Source organism: Malaclemys terrapin, chromosome 3 (genome assembly GCF_027887155.1).
Source record: "Malaclemys terrapin pileata isolate rMalTer1 chromosome 3, rMalTer1.hap1, whole genome shotgun sequence".
NCBI classification, from domain to species: domain Eukaryota; kingdom Metazoa; phylum Chordata; order Testudines; family Emydidae; genus Malaclemys; species Malaclemys terrapin.
This window is the reverse complement of record NC_071507.1, coordinates 200,014,382-200,023,206: the sequence shown is the minus strand read 5'-3', so window position 1 is coordinate 200,023,206 and position 8,825 is coordinate 200,014,382.

The following is an 8,825-nucleotide window of genomic DNA, read 5'->3' as shown; positions in this document are numbered from 1 at the left end:
AATGATGAGGAGATCAGAGTGCAAGGCTCATGTGAGCTTGGGCAAGTCCCTTACGCCTCAGTTTAGCGAAGCCCTAAAGCACATGCTTAACTTTTGACACCGGCTTCAATCCCATTCAGCTCATGCTTTGCTGAAGTGGGAGCTTCGCCTCTCTGTACCTCAGTTCCCCCTCCGTGAAATGGGGATAATAGCACTGCCTCACAGGATAAATCCGTGAATAGTTGGGAAGGTCTGAGATGCTACAGCGACGGGGCCCGGTATTACAGATAGAGGTAGATGAATCTATCTTGACTTTGCTTCCTGGAGGAAGGTCTTACGTTAAGGTGACCTACAAGCCTGTACATTGTAAAATAAATAATTGATTATAATAAAAAAGGAACGCTTAAAAATTGTGCCATGAATGGGAAAATCAAACATGGAAACCATAGAAATGTAGGGCTGGAAGGAACCTCAAGAGGTCATCTAATCTATTCCTCCACGCTGAGGCAGGACCAAGTAAACCCAGACCATCCCTGACAGGTGTTCGTCTAACCTGTTCTTAAACCTTCAGTGATGGAGATTCCACAGCATCCCTAAGTAACCTGGTCTAGCGCTTAACTAGCCTTCAGTTAGAAATATTTTCCTAATATCTAACCTCAATCTTCCTTGCTGCAGACTAAGATGATTCTTGCTCTCAGTGGACATGGAAAACAATTGATTGCTGTCCTCTTTATAACAATCTTTTACATATTTGAAACCTGCTTTCATGTTCCCCCTCAGCCTTCTCTTCTCTTGATTACACAGGCCCGGTTCTTTCAAGCTTTCCCCATCGGTCATGTTTTCTAAATCTCGTCTCATTTTCATATTTCATTACTTACTCAGGGCTCCATTGGCTGTCCCAGTGCTACCGTGGAGTTTGCCAGCATCCCTGATGATACAGAATGACGATTCTGGGATGACTTCAGCAAATGTGGAACTGGGTCAAAGACTTCATGGAATCTGGAAAGAATTCATTTAGGCTGGGACCCGGAGTAGTGGGCAGGCCTAGGTTTCTCATTTAGGCTAATGTGCTGCTTGCTCCCCACAGCCCAGATAGAAAGGTGTTCACCATGTATCTTTGTGGTTAGCTCAGTTTTCATTTGCCAAAGCAGTGTCTGGAACTGAGCCAATAGCTTTTTTGGACTCCACAGGTCTAAGGTAACATTATGAGAATTTGAGAGGGGGTATACCAGACCTGCTGAAGCCCCCTGCTGGACACCTCATGGTCCTGCCATACCCTGCCCCAAAAAGGGCAGTGGAGAGGGTCCTCCAAGCTGCCTAGAGTGGCTGTGTGGGACACAGCCAATCAGGCCCAGTTGCCTAGTATAAGCAGAGCTGCAGGGCCAGAGGGAATTCAGTTCCTTGCTGGAGTTGTAGGAGTGTGGATGGTGTGTGGCTGGCTGATGGAGCTACCGAACCCTGGACAGGGCAGTGCTACCAGAAGCCGGGGAAAGTGAGAAGGAGCCTGAGCTGGTTGCTGGGACTCCATTAGGACAAGGGTGAAGACGGCACGGGGCCATGGGGAAGTGGCCCAGGGAATTAGAAGAGCTGCGCGACATCGTTAAAGGGACACAGCAGATGGCTGCGATCTACAGGGTCCCTGGGCTGGGACCTGGAGTAGTGGGCGGGCCTAGGTTTCTCCCCCCCCCTCATTAGCTACTGCAGGGAAAGTAGCCTGGACATTGAGGCACCCCAAAGGGGAAACTGAACTATGGTGGCCCAGCTGGAGAACTGTGGCCAGGAAGCCCCAAGAAGGCAAAGACGTTGTCTCCAGGGAGGGAGCTCTGGGGCGCTGCTCTATCCTGGACTAGGGACAAACTGAGAGAGAGTGTGCATGTGCTCGAACTCAGCCAAGGGGGCGCTCACGAGAGGTGAGTGCACCCCATTACAGAAATGTAAAATTTTGATCTCACATGACATTTTAGGTAGGCTGTATCTCAAGAACCTCTTGCTTAAATGACTCCAAACCTGGACCACGACCCTGACCCTGGACCTCCATGAGACATAGCAATTTTCAAGACAATCTGAGTAAATCTGCAAAAAGAACAGGAGTACTTGTGGCACCTTAGAGACTAACAGATTTATTAGAGCGTAAGCTTTCATGGACTACAGCCCACTTCTTCGGATGCATATATCCGAAGTAAATCCGAAGATGAGTAAATCTGCAGATTCTAGAGCAATTAGAAAAAGGCATTGTTAAACAGTAAGCTAGTCCCAATCTTAATTATAGTAGAGTTCCCATTCTGCTACAGTATCGGTTTGAAACTGACATTTGAATCATTGCCCAAATCTTTTTCTTTCATCGCATGTACACACAGCCTGGTTTGTTATTGTAGGGTTACTCAGAAGCGCTTTTTGCTTTGTTTTGTTTTTATGAACGTTGAAGCACCTGAAAGTGTGACCATGGAGTGGAATTCTGCCCTGAGTTGCAGTCGTATAACTGAAATAAACAGGCCAAACTCTTCTCTGAGGCCTGGTCTACACTGGGGGGGGATCGATCTAAGATACGCAACTTCAGCTATGAGAATAGCATAGCTGAAGTCGACATATCGTAGATCGACTTAGAATCACTTACTTCGCATTCTCGTGGCGCGGGATCGATGGCCACCGCTCCCCCGTCGACTCCACTTCCACCTTTCGCCATGATGGAGTTCCGGAGTGGACGGCAGAGCAATCGGGGATCGATTTATCACGTCTACACTAGACGCAATAAATCGATCCCCGATAGATCGATCATTACCCGCCAATCCGGTGGGTAGTGTAGACGTACCCTCAGACACACCAGTGTAAATCTGGAGTAACTCAGGTGACTTCACGGGACTTTCATGGCGTTGCTCTGGATTTACATGGGTGTAAGTGAGAGGAGAGTTTGGCCCTCTGACTTCAAGGCAATTGTCAGGGTGTAATTCCGGTCAGAGCTGGAACCGTGGACAGAATGCAGGTGAAGTGATTACAGGGTGACCAGATAGTAACTGTGAAAAAAAGGGACGGGGGTAGGGGGGTCATATGCGCCTATATAAGAAAAAGTCCCAAAAAACAGGACTGTCCCTTTAATAACGGGATATCTGGTCACCTTATTAGAAGGGCATGACCAGGGCTGGCATTAGGGAAAATGGCACCCTGGGCAAACCCACTGTAACTTCAGCCCCTCCCCCATCTGGGAGCCGGCCCAACCCGCCTGCCCCTTCTGCCGAGCCAGGACATAGCGTAAGCCATGGCGCCCCCCTGATCACAGCGCTCGCCCACGTTGCCCAGCTGTAAGGCCAGTCCTGAATGACTGATGGAATTTAGCACATGCTCCTGCTGTTTATCACAGGGATCTCACCCCTGCATCACTGAGAACCTATACGATAGCCTTTTAAAAAACAGCTAACTGGCCTGGCACAGTCAGGCCCACGGGCAACAGATTTGTCTTGTCTCAGCCAACAGCCACTGAAGCAGACACAACCAGAGTTAATGGAAGGGGCTCTAACCACAAGACTCAGATCGAGGTCTGAATTTCAAACCACCCAGAGCTTGGCGGGGTTTGAATCGTGGCAGGGGTGGGGGGGGAGGTGTGTCTTGCTTGGGCTGTTATAGAGATAAGAGCCGTCCGTGAAATGGGGAGCCAGATTTTGAAACACCTTCCCCACCCAAAGTTTTGCCTGGGTCTCTCTCTGATGATGAGCAGAGGGTAGTTCGTTTACCACAGGTGAGAATCTGACCGGAACCCTTTCATGAACAGCAGCTCCCCAGGTGAGCCCACCCGCGAACTGCAGCCTGGCTGAGCCGTGCTGAGCTTATCTGATCTCTGCTGGAAGCTGCCCTCTTGCATATCTTGACAGGTTCATCTCAGCAGTTCAACACCCAGAGCCAGAGCGTGGCTGCAAATGCACAGCGCGTTATCGCTGCACAGCTTGAAAAAAACCTGCTACCCTGCTGTCTACAAGGTGGGGCTAGCATCAGCTTCGGAGATTAGAATCTGGCCCTTTATTGGTAGGCCGCTAATGCACAGCCACCCTGAAGGCCTCATTCTCCTGCCTCCAACCTTCGCAGCCGGTTTGTCTTCAGCGGCGTGAGGCTGACAGGTTTCAAAATCAGGCACCAGGTCACCTTACTCATACTCATGTGCCGTCTCCCCTCTCAGAACAGAACGCAGGAGCCGGGGCCAGGTGGAGCGAGACAGAACACCACTTGCACGTTTGCCTCTGCAGCTCTGGGTTCCAGCCACAAAAACTGTGGGCCGAGGGGGAGCATGGAGCAGAAATGTCCTTCCCCAGTAATAGCTTCCCCTGGCACCTGGCTGAAAGGCTGCTCACAGACCCTGTGAGACAAGAATCACAGAGGTTGGGTGCAGGGTAGAACATGAGGGCCAGGAACACGTGTGCGGCGGGGGGGGCTCCTAGCAGGGATAATCTGCCTGGAACCAGGGGGCTCTGGAAACAGGCATTGCCAGTTCTTGTGGCCACACAGTAACGTTGCTTTGGTGGCAGTGTGAACCAGTTCAGCCATTGTCATGTGGATTCTGCAGAGCAGGGAGGCTTTGTGGGAAAGTGAATGCAGTCCTAACTGTGAGAGAATGCATAGGTTGCTGGGAGGCTACCCCTGGCTTTGATCCATTCTCCTGTACACAGTCACACACAGAGCATGCACAGAACAGGGAGGAATTGTGTGCAGAAGGCCCCTGCATTCTGAAGAACCATCCACCTGGCCCTGAGTTAGGAGCTCAGGATCTGGCCCCAGCCACAACAGCATATGGTGAGATATGCAACACAAGTCACTCTTCAAGCAGCAAAACAGCCTTCTCCTATGGCAAAGTGCTTGCAGACAGCATCATCCCTGTGGCTGGGGTTATTGTTGAATCTGACATCAGAGTCACTGCTATTCCCAGGCTGTGTGAAAGCCCTGTCAGGTGCTTTGAATGCATTAACATATGCCTCTGCTGCCGGGTTTTGAATTTCCCCCTCATGATCCCTAATAAGAGATTCATAGATTCCAAGGCCGGAATGAACCATTGTGATCATCTAGTCCAGGGGTAGGCAACCTATGGCACACGTGCCGAAGGCGGCACGCGAGCTGATTTTCAGTGGCACTCGCACTGCCTGGGTCCTGGCCACCGGTCCGGGTGGCTCTGCATTTTAATTTAATTTTAAAAGAAGCTTCTTAAACATTTTAAAAACCTTATTTACTTTACATACAACAATAGTTTAGTTAGATATTATAGACTTATAGAAAGAGACCTTCTAAAAACATTAAAATGTATTACTGGCCCACGAAACCTTAATTAGAGTGAATAAATGTGCCACAAGTACTCCTGTTCTTTTTGTGGATACAGACTAACACGGCTGCTACTCTGAAACCAGTGAATAAATGAAGACTCGGCACACCACTTCTGAAAGGTTGCCGACCCCTGATCTAGTCTGACCTCCAGTCTAACGCAGGCCAGAGAACTTCCCCACAATAAGGCCTAGAGCAGCTCTTTTAGAAAAACACCCAATCATGATTTAAAAACTGCATGTGATGAAGAATCTGCCACAACCCGTGGAAAATTGTCCCAATGGTTAATTACTCTCACTGTTAAACATTCACAACTTCTTTCCAGTCTAACTTCACCGTCCAGTGACTGCATCGTGTTACACCTTTCTCTGCGAGACTGAAGAGCCCATTAGGAGATGTTATTTTTTGCCATGTAGATAATTAGGGAGTTGTGATGAAGAACCCCTTAACCTTCTCTTTGTTAAGATGGAGCGCCTTGAGTCTATCACTGCAAGGCAGGTTTTCTAATCCTTTTGTACATTTTGTGCTTCTTCTCTGAACTCTCTCCAATTTATCAACATCCTTCTTCAATTGTGGGCACCAGAACTGGACACGGGATTCCACCAGGGCCAAATACAGAGGAAAAATAACCTCTAGTTCTACTCAAGATCCCACCGTTTATGCCTCCCAGGATCACAATAGCTCTTTTGGCCACAGCGTGACACTGGGAGCTCAAGTTCAGCTGCTTCCCAAGATAGATTCCCCCCTCGTGTAAGTACAGCCCACGTTCTTTGTTCCCAGGTCTGCACATTTCTGTTTAGCTGTATTCAATGGCTAGTGTTTGCTGTGCTCCAGCTCACCTCCGCTGAAATCCTGATTAGCCAGAAGACCTAGGGCCTGAACAACGAAAGCACCAGGCATGTTTTACACATACACGGACACTCATGGCAGCAAATACCCGGCATGCAGAGAAGTTAACACATACAGCGTACCCCCGAGCACCCAGCTAGCGATGAGGACAGTGATTTTATTCAGAGAATAGGGAGTTTGGAGAACTGCCAGGGCAGGAATGGTAGTGCAGGGAGCCTTCTCCATTATTGCAGGGGCAAGGTGGCGGGGAAGGGTATGGTGCAGGCGGGGCAGAGCAGAGACCCCAACCAGGAGCCCTCTGCAGCTCGGCTGTCACAGCCCCACTCCCTCCCTCCTGTGATAGCGGGGATGCAGAGGGCTCTCTCTGCTGCCCACGGCCGGTGACAGCCTATTCCTGCAGGTGCAGTAGGGTGGCCTCCCCCACAGCCGGGCGGTCTCTGCTCTATTATCCCAACCTCTGCATTATCCCAATGCATTCCTTGTCTCACACAGCTTCCAGCTGCCAACGTTCCCTCAGACCTGTCTTGCTGCCTTGCTTATCAGATGGGAACGAAAAGCAAGCTGCAACTCCACTTGGTTCAGACTCTGCTGTGTAGCCTCTCGACTGCAGATTCTCACTCTAACCTCAGTTCTTCTGCGGGGGTGAGTTGGGCTGAAGTCCAGGAATGGTACCAATGTTATTCTTCCCCAGACTAAAACACGTGGCTCTGCCTCTAGACATTGGTCACCACTGCAGCTGCTGAGTTGCATTGTTCTGATTTTCTTATCTACCCTTATCACAGACAGAAACCCTCAGTGTGCCAGTTTATCTCCCTTGTATAGAAGCCTCACACCCTTCCCTGCTCTAGTTTTCTACGCATAGTCTAGTGATTCCTGGTCTTCTTGCCTCAGCCGAATCTTCAAAATACATTTAGATTGTAATAATGTGAGTGCCCTCAGAGATGTGGGGCTGTTCAGTGGTGCTGGAACGAGTGGTGCTGGGGGTGCTTCCGCACCCTCTGGCTTGAAGTAGTAATCACAAACACATGGTGTCCATCTTCAGCACCCCTACTATAAAAACTATTCCAGCCCCCTGGGGCTGTTGAGATTCTGCCCCTGGGAACAACACTGCTGGCCTACGTCAGCATTACATTTCCATTGAGGAAATGTTGGACAAACATAGGAAGAGGGTCTACAAAAATCCTTAGTGGGGCTCTGCTCTGTAAAGTGACCATCACATGCTTACTAAGAGAATCGTCTTCCTGGGTGTTTTACAGTCCAGGATCTGAGTAAGGACAAAGTTACTAATTTGTCCCGTTGGCTCTGCAGAGCCGATAATGCTATGGGGGAGTGAACTACATTTTATCATAGTCTGGCTTCTGCATCAACAAAATTAACAGCATGCTGCAGGACAAGGAAGGATTTGGATAATGCGGCTGGTCAGATAATAGAGTTTCCGAAAATCAGGAGTATACTGTATATGACCCAGTGCCACATGTTTTCAACCCCCTGATGCAGAGATACACAGTGGAGTGTGTGTATGAGTGGGAGAGAGAGAGACAGGATAATTCCCTCATGCTTCAGGCCATAAACCAGCCACAGACTCTTTGGTTGAGAGAGAAAGTGGTTAGCAATCCCTGAGTTGCTCTCACAAATATTTGCATGTACTATTTTTGGAGAGGAGTCGGTGCAGATCCGATGGCAGAACGTGGCTCACCGGGAGGAGTTTGTGTGCATGCACGGCTGGTTGCGTATGCCATGTCAGAGGTCAGGAAGGTGGTTAGCCCTTCAGGGATGCTTTACCTGGAACACCAGGCCCAGTTCTCAATAGGAGAAAGATGTAGGGGGAAAAAACGGGAGGCAGTTAAGAGAAAGAGCAACAGACATGGCAAAGAGGCTGGAAGGGCCGAGTGATGAAGAAAGGGCCTGATCCAGTGTCCACTGAAATCAGTGGGAGTCTTTCCATTGACTTGGGATCAGGCCCTAAAAGAGCTAAGTGCTAGATTGTGCGATTTGTCCCCATCCCTATGTGCAGGATGGTGCAGAGCCTCTCTGCTCACGGGAAAACGCTGGCACATTGTGCCCTCCTGGAGCTCCCGTGTGTGTGTGCTCCCCGCCCCAGGAGCCAATGCAGAGGGCTGGCAGGGCTATGGCCTCATGTCCCCATTGCCACGACCCTTTGGGCAATTTTCTTGATGGCGGGAGGAGGCACTAAGCAGCCTCTGCTCCTAAGGGCTGCTATTGCAATCAGCCCCGTTAGTGGTCCAGGCAGAGAGGGCAGGCTTCTTGCACCCCAGCCTCCGCAGAAGGACTGATCACAATCTGGCCATGAATCTGTATGTTCTGGCTACACAGTAATGGGTGGGGTGGGCAGGGCCGGCTTTAGGAACTGTGGGAGCGCACAGCTGCGATGAAGCAGAGGTATTGGTCACAGCTGCGAAATTAAATGGGTGTTGTAACAACGAGGGCTGGAATGAAACAAAGGGAAGGACAATTTAGGCAGAAAGGGGCCCGCTGCTGCCCACACTAAAGTCAATCCATTTTTCTAGTGACCTCAGTGGCTGCATCCAATACCTGGAACAGCTTCCTGGCAGCGAGATCTATTAGACTGTGTAATGGGGCAGGGGTAGCCGCTCCATTGGTTGGGACATTTAACAGCAAACTTGACACAACTCTAGGGAATCTGCTGTAGGGGAGAGTCCTGCCCGGGCTCGGATTGGCTC